The 13,526-nt window shown below is 40.6% G+C and overlaps 2 protein-coding genes across 2 annotated transcripts in view; one reads left to right on the top strand and one right to left on the bottom strand.

Annotated features, from left to right (window-relative positions):
* TMEM67 (transmembrane protein 67) overlaps positions 1-13,526 on the top strand; it is a 1,162,308-nt gene that overhangs the window by 88,378 nt on the left and 1,060,404 nt on the right. The window lies entirely within an intron of this gene.
* The window catches only part of LOC146831047 (uncharacterized), a 498,359-nt gene that overhangs the window by 87,510 nt on the left and 397,323 nt on the right, over positions 1-13,526 (bottom strand). Inside the window, exon 8 of the mRNA XM_085605279.1 lies at positions 1,224-1,368. The gene's annotated coding sequence lies outside the window, so the exon portion shown is untranslated. The remainder of the gene's footprint in view (positions 1-1,223; positions 1,369-13,526) is intronic.

Genomic DNA, 13,526 nt, shown 5'->3' with positions numbered 1-13,526 from the left:
ATCAAAATTTAATTTTAATGTCTGTTTAATTTTATTAAGTAATTGAGTCGATTGAACATCCATAGACTTTTTCTGTTGCTAAACAAAGTTCATTATAAAACCCCCAGCGGCTGCTTTAAAGTAATCCCAAATCATTGCAAAAGAAGAGTCTGGGGTTGAATTGATCGTGAACAATTCAGAGGCGAAGGAACTGAATTGGTTGGTAAATTTAGGGTCTAAGAGTAAGGAACCATTAAAGCGCCATCTACCAGAGTGCGGTGAGAAGGGTATAAGATCAAGGTCAACATGAACTGGAGCGTGATCTGAAATTAAAATCGAACCTATTTCAGACTGAAGAACGTATTGAGCCAAGGACTTACTGAGAAAGAGGTAATCAATAAGGGATTGTGAGTGGTGTGGAGTTGAATAAAAAAGGTATTTGCTGAGGTCTGGATGGCAAAGTCAGCAAATATCAACTACCGATTTGTGGAAACAAATTGTGAGTGCATTCTGTTATGGACAAACGTAACTGTTGAGTGCCTGTCTAATATGGGATCGTGGATTTGATTACAGTCACCACCAAATATAATATAATCATCATCCTATAAAATCCGTTGATCAGAGATTTTTTGTCCAGAAAACATTATCAACAGAGGGTGGACCATAGACATTAAAGATTACTAACTGTATATTATCAATAAGGTGTTTAACAATAGCCCAACAGCCTTCAGGATCTGATTACTTATGAACAACTGAAACGTAGTTTTTTTATGACTGAGAATCGGAACCCCATATTTCTTCCCTAAAGCAGGAGAAGTAAACTCATTACCTACCCAACATTTCTTCATTTGGAAGCTTCAGGCTCAGAAAGATGGGATTCCTGAAGCAATGCAATATCAGTTTTGAGTGTAGCTAAATGAGAACACCTGTTGCCTTTTAATAGGATAACCTAACCCTTTAATATTTCAAGTAGTAACCCGGAATGTAACATGAAAATAATAACATGAACAAACAATATGCCTACAGCAGTAAGGTTAAGAACAGGATGAAACAAATATGAAAAGGAATAGAAATGGAGCTTCTGTTTGATAAGGAGAGGAAGGAAAGGGGGGGGGTGATAACCTAGATAATAGGAAGGAGAGAATGGTAGAAAAGAAACATATAAGGAAATACCAAGAAAGGGGAATCAAAACAAGAGACAAAAAGACAGTACAAGTCATACAAATGACGACTGAAAAACATACCTACAAAAATAAAATGAGGGTGGTGACACCAGAAGACGGCGATGACAGCACTCGAACTTTATTGAACGTCAGGGCAGCCTTGAATTGTTTAAGGACATCAACATACAGAGGAGACTATATGGGAATCAGGAGCCAAGAAATACACCTATATTAGGAAGAAAAGCAAAATATAAATATAAGACACTTAAAAAATGTAAACAAGAGCAAGACAAACATTCAGTAGATTATACAGGAAGAAAAGCAGCCAGAAAAAACAAAATAACAATTAAGTAGACTTTGAAGTATCCAGGACATCTACTCCGAGTTGTTGAAGCAAATTCTGTAATGCAGCCGACTACTCATATGTGGTAGTCTTCTCTTTGTAAGTAACCTTAAAAAGGCATGGGTGGATTAGACCATATCTAGCATTTATATTTCTTAACTGAGGCCGGAGATCAAGGAATTTTTTCTGGCGATCTGCAGTGGCTTTTGTGACATCCTGAGAGAAGAACAAACGATGACCTTCCCAAAAGACTTTTTTTTTTAGATTTGACAGCTGACCTGTCTTGTAGCATGTCAGTATATTGCAAGAAAAATAAGATACCACATGGTTTAGTTGAGACTTTGGGACCAAGTCTATGAGCCCGTTGTGAGCTAAGTGGAGCAGTATTAGACATATCCAAAAGCTTAGGCAAAAAGTTTGAAAATATGTTGTCGGATTAGAACCCTCTATATTTTCAGGAAGTCTGTAAATACGGAGGTTGTTCCCGGGTTTCGGTTTTTCAAATTCTCAGTGTGCTTTTTGAGAAGAGAGATATATCTGACTTCAAAGAAGAAATACGAGAACAGGCAGACTGTAAGGAATCTGTTTTTTGTTCCACAATGAGCACATGTGATTCCAAAGAAGACCATTTGTCATCCAGGTGTTACAATGTCTTATTAGTTTCCTCCATGAAGGGTTTTAATGCACGAATTTCCTCAAGAATCATATCTATGAAGGCTGAGGAAGAGTGCACTGGAGACAGGATTTTTTTTGGGTCTTTTAGTGGATCCCACTGGCATCTTGCTTGAGAGTTGCGATTTTAGAATAGTGCCTGGTAAATGTTCAGTTTTGTGATGAGTATTCTCTTCCATGTCATTGTATAGTCTGAATCTGAGAGTACAGTATGCTTGGCGGATGTCGAGAGCTTGAGACTCTTTAATTTTCCCATAGAAGAGAAAGGGCGGTCATGTAGAACACTGCATACGTTGCACATAAAAAACCTTCAAAGATGCAAGGTAGTGTCAGTTACGCAATGAGGAGTAATAAACCACAGCTCTACAGGGGTGGGGGAATCGTAGCGCACAAACCATGTTGTTTTTATCATCGGACAAGAAGATTTAATGTCGATTTTGTCCGACGGACAAGTAGACATTAAATCACGGAAATAAAACAAGCTGTGGGCACTCTGGGGCTCACAGCCAATCATAAAAGCTTGCCGAGAGCCTTTGGAGCCTTTGGAGGCCTCTGATTGGCAAGCAGCCCATGACTTCACTGGGCTCTAGCCAGTGATTGGCTGTCTAATGCGGCATCAGTGTGGCTGCAGAAAGCTAATTGCTGACTGTGCATGTTTCCGTTGGTGTGCAGAGTGGATTAAAACTCCCTTTCACACCAGACGTGTGACACAGATTGGGCAACTTCCCTCACAAATACGCGATATCTTTCCCATTTGCGTGAGTAAATGCTCAATTGGCCAGTGCCTATTTTTCGTGCTTCATTTAGCCCATTGTGCGCATTTTTTTTTTTAAGCTGTGTCGGCGCCTCAGGAGAACTGTTCCCTTCAAAGTTCTTTGTGGGCGGCATGGGCATGGCACATATCTTGCTCCACATCAGTGCCAGGACTTCAGACTCCTCTAAATGCGGGGTTAAAAATACTTTTGTTTTTGACAAGCGGAAGTGAAATTTGCAGCCTCCCTGTGCTGATGCTGAAAGCATAAAGCTCTTTGTGACCGGGATTAGAACTCACGTTAGAAGTCCGTATTTCTGCTGATGATGGTCACGAAAGGCTCTCCAATTCCACCACCAAGGAGGCATATCTAGGGTTCTTGTGTTTTGGCTGCAATCAGCTTTGTATGTACCGGCGCGATAAAGTGAGGCAGCGCTGCACTGAAGGGAGAAGGAAGAGCGCATACAGTAGCTGTTTTAAAAACCTCAGACCTAGAAAGCGAAGGTGGAGGCGCGAGGAAAGGAAAGCGCATACAGTGACATCGAGTGATCTACATTGGCATAAAGTTAACTGCGGGCGTGTGCTTATGTGGTACGAAAGAGCGCTGCCAAGGAGCACTGTCACAGTGAGCCACACATCATTTTACTTTGCAACTTCAGCCGCGTCGCGCTCAGAGCATAGCAGAGGATGCCTAAGGCAGGTGATGGGGTCACGGGAAGGCACATGATTTACCTCTAGCAGAAACCTTGGTTTTCATTCTGAAAACTACAATGATCGCCTTATTATTGTATTGGCATCTGCCAGAATAATGTCCCCTCTACAGGCTCTGCATAAGTTCACATATCATTTAATATGATTTCTCGTGCAGCTGCAAATAGTGCAACAGTTAGAAATAAATGAACGTGTCCAAGTTGTGTAATGTAACTGGTGATTAGAAACAACAAGAGAGAGAGGGTCGAGTTACACTCTTATTCCCCCGAAATCAAATGCAAAAAACAACGTAAGAGTGTATATAGGAAGAGGTACAACCAGCTGGTTGAACTCTTAAATAATGCACTGAGTGTTAGTGAGACAAAATCAATCTGATATTAAAATAAAACCCTCACTCACCAACATAGTTGGTGACATGCTTCATCATGGGGTTTTGCCAGTGGTGCCTTGTGCGCCTCTGGTGTGCTTCGACGCTTTTAGTATAGCGGAGCAGCTATATTCAGATTAGAAAGTGTAGTGTGCAGTAAATCAAAAGTGAGTTAAAAAGTCATATGGCGTCTGCCAGAAAATTTTTAATGATGGCGTCATATGAACAAATTTAAAAAGGTGGTGGATATCAATTCCTGACTTTAAATTGGTCAGGCCAATTATGCTTATGATCAAGTGGTCAACATGTTTCAGCTTATTTTTGTGTTTCACCAAGCTTTCATCAGGACCTAATCATGAGAACGAACACCTTGGTGGTATAAGCACGCTAAGGCTTATCCAAACCTCAGGTGTAAATGAACCGATACACTCACGGTTACATCAGGGGTCTTCCACTGATTCAAGGGAAACCTCGTCTATCTGTAAAAAATGTATGTATATTAGAATCAACATACAGACATTCAATATACTGTTTGGTTTTCTGATATGCACAGTATATTGAATGTCTGTATGTTGATTCTAATATACATACATTTTTTACAGATAGACGAGGTTTCCCTTGAATCAGTGGAAGACCCCTGATGTAACCGTGAGTGTATCGGTTCATTTACACCTGAGGTTTGGATAAGCCTTAGCGTGCTTATACCGCCAAGGTGTTCGTTCTCATGATTAGGTCCTGATGAAAGCTTGGTGAAACACAAAAATAAGCTGAAACATGTTGACCACTTGATCATAAGCAGGATTGGCCTGACCAATTTAAAGTCAGGAATTGATATCCACCACCTTTTTAAATTTTTAAATTTGTTCATATGACGCCATCATTAAAAATTTTCTGGCAGACGCCATATGACTTTTTAACTCACTTTTGATTTACTGCACACTACACTTTCTAATCTGAATATAGCTGCTCCGCTATACTAAAAGCGTCGAAGCACACCAGAGGCGCACAAGGCACCACTGGCAAAACCCCATGATGAAGCATGTCACCAACTATGTTGGTGAGTGAGGGTTTTATTTTAATATCAGATTGATTTTGTCTCACTAACACTCAGTGCATTATTTAAGAGTTCAACCAGCTGGTTGTACCTGTTAATGTAACTGGTGCTCATGGAAAGTGCTCCAATACTTTCAGCTCGACTTCGCGTTATTAAACTGCAAAAAAAATGTAATTCTTTTAAAGAAATGCACTCTCAGTCTCAAGGTCATATGCAAGTGTAGTCAATTGTTAAAATAACTCGGGCTAGGATATTTAGAAACAAGTGAAAACAGGAGGTGATGAGGAAGATATGAAGGGTACTACCATTAACCCCTTCAGTGCCACGCCCTTTCCCCCTCCTGTGCAGTGCCACGCCCTTTCCCCCTCCTGTGCCGGGCGTTGTATTAGTGGGTGGGGTTCATGACGAGAGTCTCGTCATGAGAACAGCGCAACCGTGCTCCATGACGAGACTATCTCGTCATGGGCACTGAAGAGGTTAAAGAAGAAGACAAAATGCTGATTTCACTTGGCAGCAGTACATCAAATCTGGTGTTGTGTTAATTTGGTATGCGCTTGTCTATACACAAAAGCAGAGCCTCTGCCAATGAACACACAACTAGATCACTCTGACTTGTGTGAAACAGGGGGGCCGGGCCTCTATGAATAGGTCTGCAATGCACTTCAGTTCTGCCTCAAATAGCTCTGCAAATGCACGTTCACGTTATATTATTTGATAATAGTCCTGGATTCTTTTGGTCATTGTATCTACAGTCTTACTTGAAGCAGGTGGATATTGTTTGTCTGTCCGTTATTTGTGATATGTGTGCATGCTCTGGGATAGTCCAGTATTCTGGATAGGTGTGGCTTGTTGGCGATAGATGTTCATTATTAGTGATCATGATCTTTTTTTTTTTTAAGCAGTGAGTTAAGTAAGTACCGGTTGCAATTAGTTGTGTCATGGTGCAACATCCTTCTTGAGTGCAGAGTTTATTTAAAGTAGTTATCTGCTATTTGTGATGTTGCAGAATTCTTGACGGTCCGGAACTATTTAGATACTCTTTGTGAAAGAGAACCTTGCTTGATAAATTAAAAAAATGGCTTCCATGCTTAAATTGTGTGATCTTAGGCAAATATTTTATTTCACCAAAGCTAACTTTTTCTTCATACTTAAGGCTCCCTGTTGTCCGTTTTCACTGATTTTCACAGATAAATACAGACAGAAAACCATTTATTTTCTTATCTGTATTTATTTTTTAATGTGGATAAAAACGGAAATTGGGTGCTTTTTGAGTGATTCTAAATACACTTTGCCATGATTGCCAGGCAAATGACTGTGTGGAACGTTATGACCTACCTGGGCGTTTTGTTTGAAAATAAGTTGAATTGGGGACCTCAAATCGACACTCTCTCTCTTAAATTTGTCCAACTATCGGGCTGTCTGATCAAGGAACAAAAACAATCCCAGGCAAAAATGATAGGCCCTCCTATCAAAATATTCGAAGCCAGAATCAACTCAGCAATATTATACGGTGCTGAATTATGGGGTTATACAGATCTTTGTTCCCTGGTTAAAGCCCAAAACAAATTTTTCAGAAAATTAACGGGACTCCCCAGCTCAACGCCAGTGAAACCACTTCTTTTGGACCTTGGCTGTTGTTCGTTTGATGATATTGCCAGGTTTAAACCTCTGGCTTATTGGAGGAGGCTATGGACAGTCCCTGAATTGGCCCCCTTTGCCAAAGCCTTTATGGATGTTCGTTGTATTTTGGGGGCGGGTGACCTTCCCTGGTGTAAACATGTTAGTCTCTTATTGGACTCTATGGGCTTGGGTACCCTCTGGTCTGACCCAGCTAATGGCTCTTTTCCCCCGAAACAAAGTTTTAAGACCCTCTATTGGTCTATGATTTCCCAAAAACACATTTTATCTGCTTCCCCTGAGTCCCTGACTGGCAAGTTCTTTGGATCTAAACAAACCCCTGTTCTTGAAGAGTATTGGGATATCATCACCAGGCCTAGTGACAGGAAACTATACCACCAATTCAGGGTAGGTTCCTTACCCACCAACTCATTCACTAAAAAATGGAAGGGTGGTTCTCGTGATACCTGTAGGTGGTGCTCGGATTGTGTTGATTCTGTCGGTCACATATTCTTTGCCTGCCCGGCTTACATTGCACCTCGGGCAAAATGGCTTAAACCCCTCTGCCAGAATATGGGCACCCGGCAGGGCTTTGTAGCCCTCAACATTCTGCGATTCGACACTAGTGAGTGTGTTGTAATCGCTGTGGCTAAATTCCTTGGCTGGGTTTGGATTATCCGTAATAAGTCTCAATAGTTGCCTGGTATGATGCTGTGTCCTCCCTCTTCCTCTTCAGTGTTTTAAGGTTTATGTTTTTCCTGTTTTTAACGATATTGTATTTTAAATTTTATGACTGTAAAATGTCTTTCTTGATGAAATTTTATCGAAATAAAGACTATATGAATGAATGAATGAATGAATGACTGTGTGGATTGATAGGTAAGGGTGTTAAAAAAACGAATTTTAGTAAAGAGGCTTAATCAGCAGTAGATAGGCACAAGGCTGATACTGAAATGTGCATATTTTCACACAAGTGCATTGATTTATCTTCTGCATGTGTTCATATCACTGAAACCTGGCATGCATTCAAGCGTGACTGCGCATTTATTGGTTAAATAAATGCAGAAATATACCAGTTTCAGCTTTTGTTTTTTTCACAAAACTCATAATAAATATGGATAAATACATACACACGGAAATGTCAAAAAAATAAATACCATAAAACCGGGAGACCTATTCATAATCAAGAATGGAAGCACTTTCAAATGCATGCTGCGTTCAGAATACCAGCTGATCGTAGGACACATTTGAAGTGAGCCCATGGCATATTCCTGTTGTATCAGTTCCTATCTTCTTCCAACGCTGTTGTAAATTCCGTTTGAAGTCGACTGCTGCTATTTCATGGCATTACTGGACTCCTTCACCAATGGTTCTTTGATAAACTTTGCCCAGGGGAAAAAACCACATTTTATGGTGTTTAATTTGCAACAGTGTTTTTAAAATATATGGGGTGTAATTTGGTTCTTATACACTCTTTCCTTCCATTTTCTTTATTTCCGTTTTGCCTTCCTTCATTTTTCCTTCTTTCTTTTCTGCCTTTCCTGTTTTGCTTCCCTTTTTGTCCTTCCTTTCTTTTCTTTCTTAATAACCTTCCAGTTTCTTCATTCTTTATAATTTCTTTCCTTTCTTTTTGCCCCACCTTATTTCCTTACTTTTACCTTTCCTTTTATCCTCTTTCTGTTCATTCTTTCCTTTATTATCCATAATCTTTCTTTAGCTGTCAATTACACGTTATTTCTAGTGTTTTTCATTTTTTTTAATGGTAACATGGGTGATAGATTTGAATCACTTTTATCTAAACTTGTACTTTTCCAAAGCTCAAATCCTTGTTCTTACTTAGTGTAAATCTTTCCTTGGCTTCTAGATCTAGAGTGCAGCCAGTGTAGCACCCAACTTGTGCGTTCACAATTTGGCATCAAACAGAATCACTACGAACCGTAGTAGTAGCATAGAGGTTCATTGCAGCAGACAGCCTCAACCCTTGGTTCTCAAAGAGTTTGAAAAAGTGTAGGAGGAAACCTGTATCATTCAAAATTTAGTGCAAGCTCTTAGGTGAAACAACTGTTGCCAGAAATAGCTCAACATTTCTGGAGCGTGAGTTTAAAACTGAATAAAGTATAGTCTCAGACTTGATCACTTTGTCCAGTTGATAGGCAAATATGTCCCAACAAAGTCTATTCAGCTTTGGATTAAAAAAAAAAGTAGTGATAAAGAAAACCCTGGAGAAGGAAACCCCTCAAAAAAACTGAGGTTGGGCCTTGTACCACTGCACAGAATCCTAACACAACTAATAACAAAAAGTATGATGCTGAAAAAAGAAAACTAGTTTTTCAGTCACACTGGGTGGAATCCTGGCCATGGCTAGCCCTGAAGGAAAGTCCGGAGGGAGAAGGACCTCAAATGTACTGCACTATTTGCCAAAAATATCCTACTATAGCAGTCGGCTATTCGGGTTCTGGTAGAAATGCATTCTTAAGTGGATGTGACCAGTTGTGCATTGAACCAATCCGAGCTCATGAAACTAGTAAGGCACATATGACGTGTTTCATGGCACCGCCAGGATAGGAAGGAACCCACCTTGCAGTCGCTACAGAGCAGCCCCTCATCATGCAAGCACTGCAAAAACTGAAAGAGACGGAAATAAAGAAACTGACCATCTTGTTTAATAATGCTTACCTAATTGCAAAACAAGGTAAGCCACTCTCAGACATTTGACATCCTATGTGGGGCTATGAAGAAAGCAGGTGTGGATATGGGAGAAAATTATGCAAACCACGAAATAACCTCAGAGTTCATTAGATGTGAGGCAGATATACTTCGACAGGACATCAAAAAAATTGTTTCAAATTCTCGCTTCATCTGTATTATTGCTGAAGAAAGCACAGATGGTGCCATCACTGAACAGGAAACTGTGCTGGTCAGAGTAGTCAATGGTGGAAACCCCTACACTCTATTTGCAGATCTTGTTCCACTTGAACATGCACATACTCAAGGAGTTCTGGACGGTATAGTTAAAGGAATCAATAGATTATCTTTGGATTTAGTAGATATGAGGTCTATAGAACATCCAGGTCCATCACTAATAGCTGTCAATTTCGATTTTCTTCTGCCGTTCCACTGTGTAGCTCACAAGCTTCAGCTTGGGATTCTAGATGCTGTAAAATCCCATCCCTATATTTGTCAGTTTGAGCAAACTTTGAAATGGATTTTCAAATTCTATTGGTCCAGTCCTAAGAGGCGAAGAGATGCCAAAGAAATTTCAAGAATAATTGATGAAAACTATGCACATTTCACTGATATTAAACAGGTTAGATGGGTATTCAGCAAAACCAGGGCTTTGGCAGCCATACAACAAAGCCTGCAGACAGTGGTTCTACACTTGGGACAGGTCGCATCTGGTAGTGATGATTCTGCTGCTAAAGCAAAAAAGTACCTCTCAGTTGTTACTAGTTTTACATTTATAAAAAACCTTTACAGTCTGCGAGATGTTCTGAAGCCAGTGTCTCAGATTTCAGAATTCTTTGTCTAATGAACTGCTTTTATTGCATGTTCCACCTGCTGTAGAGAGGTGTCTGTTGACCCTAGTAGGCCTAAAGAGTGAGCTGGGTGAATATATGCAGCAGTTCGAAAAACTGTACCACCCTGAAGAAAAGAAGTTTGGACACATTTCTACTGATGGCTGGGAAATAAAGCTATCAGGACTCTGCCCACCAGAAGCAACAATCCAAAGTGACAGCGAGCTGATTGACAGTATGGTTAAGTATATTGATAAGAGGTTTGAAAATTTTAATTGCATGCCGGTTTAAGGTTTTCAGAAGAGAGGAGCTCTATACATATGGGCTCTCTGATATTGAGGCAATTGTACAACATTTTGAGGTATTTTTCACCTCAGACGAGAGGATGGCAATTGTGGAGGAGTTTTGTGGACTTAAAACCCATATGAAAAGCTTTCAGACCAAAGGTATTCCTGTATTACCTGCATATTCCACCCTGCTAGCAACAACACCTTACTCGTTGACTAATATATTAAAGCTTGTGGAGAGGATGTTCACATTCAGTGTATCTACAGCAGAAGCTGAACGTGTGTTTTCTGCCATGAATATCATTTAAGAACCCACTAAGAACACGGTTAAATCAAGATGTTCTCCAAGACCTAATGCTTCTTAAGGTAGAAGGACCCAACTTTGAAGATTATGACCCCAGCAGAGCTATTGTTCTCTGGCTTACAACAGGAGGCACAAAGCATGTGTGCGGACATAAAAGGCCTCATCTATCATAACTGTTGAAGTATTGCTAATATGAGTCTTGGAGCATCCTGCCATTCAAGATCATTTATTGTTGTATTTCTATATGTTTGGATAAAAGGGATAATATCGCCTGCACAGCATTTAATGGCTTTCTGATTTTAATAAAGCAAAAATATATTGATGTTTCTCTGCCAGCTGGAGCCCTTATGTTTGATGTGGGACGGGAGTAGGTGGGACAAGTGGATTTTACAGGACATGAAGATCTCCGTGGCATTTTGTCCCTTGGACAACTAGACTATTTGGAAAATTCCACACCCCTGGCTCTAGAGACTAAAGCGCACAAATATAAACCAAAAAGACCGCAGGGTGGACCTCCCTCAGATAGAAAAAATGAGGGAGTCCTTGACAAAACAGTTACATTTTGATGAATGGCACTCCATAGTTACAAATTGCTGAAGAGAAACTTAGAAAAAGATTTCTTCAAAAAGCACAAAAGAAAAGAAGAGACTTAGTGAGACCTTGTTGATGTATGAAGAGCTCTTAGTGATGGAGCAAATAAGCGTTTGGGCAACACACTGAAGGCATAGCTCATCACCACGGGAGAAACTAGCGAAGTTGGACCACAGTTGAGGAGGGTACTTGAAAATAGTGAATATAAGTCTTACATAGGGCACCCAAAGACTTAATTCTTAACAGCAAAGGCTGGTACTATCATTGAATACGCAATGCCAGCATAAAGACACATTCACTCTAACACTGGATCATATGGAAGTAATGTTTGTGAGGCCAGTATATAAATACTGCAGTTACATCCAGAAATATTTGACACAGCAGACCAACCCAGAGAGCCTTGGAGCATACATAGGCAGTGGGAGCGGGCAGCAACAGCAGCTCACAGCGATACGTGAAGAAAGTGCTTTTACTGCTGTATGGAGCAGCGAAGAGATTGTGAGGCACAGGAGCTTCAGAGCATAGTTATCTCAGCAATGTGTGTAAGTGAGGTCCAATGCGAAGCGCGGTACTCATTGTGACAGAGATGAATGCCGCAATTTTGTGTAGGCATACACAGATAGAAAAAAACAAAAAAGTCACTCTTGGAGACCTTTTAGAGAGACGCAGGTACTCTAGCACATCAGTGTACCTTTCGCTGCCAGGAAGCGACCTTAAAAATTGCACGAAATTAATTGGGCCAAGGGTACCTCAACAGTGTAGATGTGGTGCGCCCCTCCCGTCAGGTGAAAATCGAGCGCCACCATCTTGTTTAAGCAGGTCACAGAATAGACGTCGCCGTGGTCGTTCTCTGTCCCGTAACAAGGTGCCACAGTCACACCATCATGACCAGCGCACCTTTAGCCGCTTATAAATGGTTAGAGCAGGTACATATAGTCACCTGTTCCGGTTGGCATGCCGGAGGCTTTACAGAGCTCAAAGCCCAGCCGACATCTTGCTCTCCCTTCGAGCCACGCCCCCCCCCAATGAGATCTAACACAGAGGCCCCCTCAGTAGACTCATTAGTCCACTAAGCCACCAGACCCGGCTAGACCAAACATAAACTTGCAACATGCAGTATCACCACTTTAATGTTTGTGTTGATATTTTGCAAATCCTTCAACCTACAGATCCAAATTTGTTAGCAATTTTCTGTGGAGTTACACACAGCCTGGATCAGGTTGACTTTGTCAAGTTCTTTCACAAAAAAATTGGTCTTACTGATGCATTTCTTTTACTCAAGAGTCCAAATTGAGCGTTTGGCCTCTGTATTCACAGGGCTCCTGCAGATGGCTCTAGTCCCATTCTTTAAAGTTTCCATTGTGAGTGGTCAACAAATTTGAATGTGAAAGGGTGTCTTCTGGGGAGTTGGTTCTAAAGTTATATTGTTGTTCTCCCTTCTTCTCACCCATGTGTGGTTCCCCCATGTGGATTAGATCTCCTTGCTTGCTTGGATGTGACTGTATAGTCTGTTACTTTGTTTTGTGTTCCCTAATAGTCTGGTTCTTGTATCCTCCATATCCAGGCAGGGATGTGTTTGCTGTCAATGACAGTGGATGAATCCCTGAGAGAGAACAGGAGAAAAACAGTTTAACTCTGGACTAAGGAGTATTTTAACAGTCCCAGTCCTATTAAAGATGGAACACTTCCACTTATGGACAGGGCAGATATTATAGTGAAACCTTAAATGAAGGAAAACTATTCAGTTACATGCATCATGCAGAACAGTAGCCCTCACTGTTCAATATGTAAATGTATATACAAAGTTCATATACAAAGGTGATAAACACTTGATTCTGGAGAATTTTGCGAAACCCAATTCACTTCGTCCTATTGGATTTTGTGATGAATACACATGCATGTGTATACTTCAGAAGGTTAGCCATAGTTTGTTTTCACCATCTAAAACCCAACAGAGGTGTTTTTTCATAACATGTTGGATATTAGGTGGTGAAAACAAATTATTCTCTATAAATGGACAAACAAACGGGGAACAACCTTTACAACGCAACTTTTACAACGCACTACCTTTACAACACATTTTTTACAACGCATAATCCATTACAACGCATGATATTACAACGCATGACACTACAACGCACTTTTAAAAACTACCTTTACAACGCATTCCAT

The sequence above is a fragment of the Triturus cristatus genome, chromosome 5_1 (assembly GCF_964204655.1).
Source record: "Triturus cristatus chromosome 5_1, aTriCri1.1, whole genome shotgun sequence".
NCBI classification, from domain to species: domain Eukaryota; kingdom Metazoa; phylum Chordata; class Amphibia; order Caudata; family Salamandridae; genus Triturus; species Triturus cristatus.
This window is presented reverse-complemented; position numbering and strand designations above follow the sequence as displayed.